The sequence below is a fragment of the Urocampus carinirostris genome, chromosome 7 (assembly GCF_059441175.1).
Source record: "Urocampus carinirostris isolate Australia breed hairy pipefish chromosome 7, RoL_Ucar_1.0, whole genome shotgun sequence".
Lineage (NCBI taxonomy): Eukaryota > Metazoa > Chordata > Actinopteri > Syngnathiformes > Syngnathidae > Urocampus > Urocampus carinirostris.
Window position 1 is genome coordinate 21,567,036 of NC_142355.1, and position 1,551 is coordinate 21,568,586.

Below are 1,551 nucleotides of genomic sequence, written 5' to 3' on the forward strand. Positions count from 1 at the left end.
TGCGAATGCACCGTTCCCGGAGGTACTGCAATACCGGGCCGATGCGTGGAGTGGACAGAGCAAGCTCTTATTCCATCTCCGGATTGCAAAAATCTAAGATCATGGCAAGTCAATAGTACACACATTCCTAGAAATTTAACCAATACCCGATAAAGCCCAAAACACACAGCCGGCAAATTGAACGGAAAATGATACCGGTACTTAAGATTTGATGCCGACCTGCAGAGTCCAGGTGCCCGTTGAAAGTAATCCAAGGAAAAAAGTGTATATTTCCAAAGGTAAGGGTAGGGAAAATATATATCCACTATTGTCGGCCGCATCCACAAACACGTCTCACTGTTACTCCACTTCCCATCAGCTCGCGTTTGCCCCGCCCCTTCTTTCTCATTTGCTCGTACAAAACATATTAGAATAAGTTTCTATAATAAATACATTACAAAAATATACAGTTGCAAATACATATTATACATGGTTACACATATTTACAAAGAAAGACGGTACACTGAGAGAGTTTTCAAAGCTTTAATAATAATATTATAACTTTCATCCCAAACCGTGCCTGTGAAGGGTAGCAAAACGCTACTAGCAAAACGCTCTCAACACGGTAAACAGTTCTATTAAAGAAACATATCGTACTAGTTTCAAGCACGGTAATCCGTCCTCATCTTCCTCCTTATAACCGACGTCATCAAAGTCGTCTTCCTTCCATGTGGGAAAGTGACTTTGTCACATAGACGTTGTCCCACGCTCCCTTATCAAGAAAAAGGCTAGCATCACGATCGCTAAGTAAATTTTACGTGCGGTAACTCTGTTTCCTTCTATATCGGACTGCTCGATTGCATTTAACTTGAAAGTTGCGTCGTGTGCCTTTTTTATTGCAATTTGCATGATGAGGACTTGTCTACGCTAATTTAATTCGTGCACAAGCTAAAAAGTTGCAGTCTAAATCTTACCTTTAGTGCTTGAGCGCCGCTGGCGGCCGTTAGAAAAAATAAATAAATTGGCCGCATCACTGAATAAGCCACAGGGTTGAAAGTTTGGGGAAAAAGAAGCGGCTTATAGTCCGGAATTTACGGTACATATAAAAATTGCAGAAATTACATCTGATTATGGATGTGTGAAAATACTTTTATACCCTATACCCTAAGTACTCTAATATTTCAATTTCCCTCAAGAAAATATGTTTCATATTCTTATCAAGTGGCAGTATTTTGGATGTGTAAATTAGGAGATGTAATAAAATGAAAATATATTACACAATGCTGATGCATAAAACAGAAACTAGATCAGGCAAATGCAACGTTGGGCAAACTACAGCTGCAGAAGTCACTCTTATGAGCACACGCGAAGTATCAAAGCACAAGAATTCAGAAACTAATATAATCAAGACATCATGAACACATCCAGAACCATGCGACTTATTATGTCTGAGTTCTCAGAATCCTCTGCGCAATTATGAAGAGGTGGAGAGGAGAAATAATCAAGTTGTGCTAACATTTATTTTGAAAACTAAAATATATATGGAGGATCATAGATGCCCGTGATCTTTCT

General features: G+C 39.1%; 1 pseudogene; it reads right to left on the bottom strand.

Moving 5' to 3' along the window:
- On the bottom strand, positions 1-135 carry LOC148362655 (U2 spliceosomal RNA; annotated as a pseudogene).
- Positions 136-1,551: the final 1,416 nt, after the last annotated feature.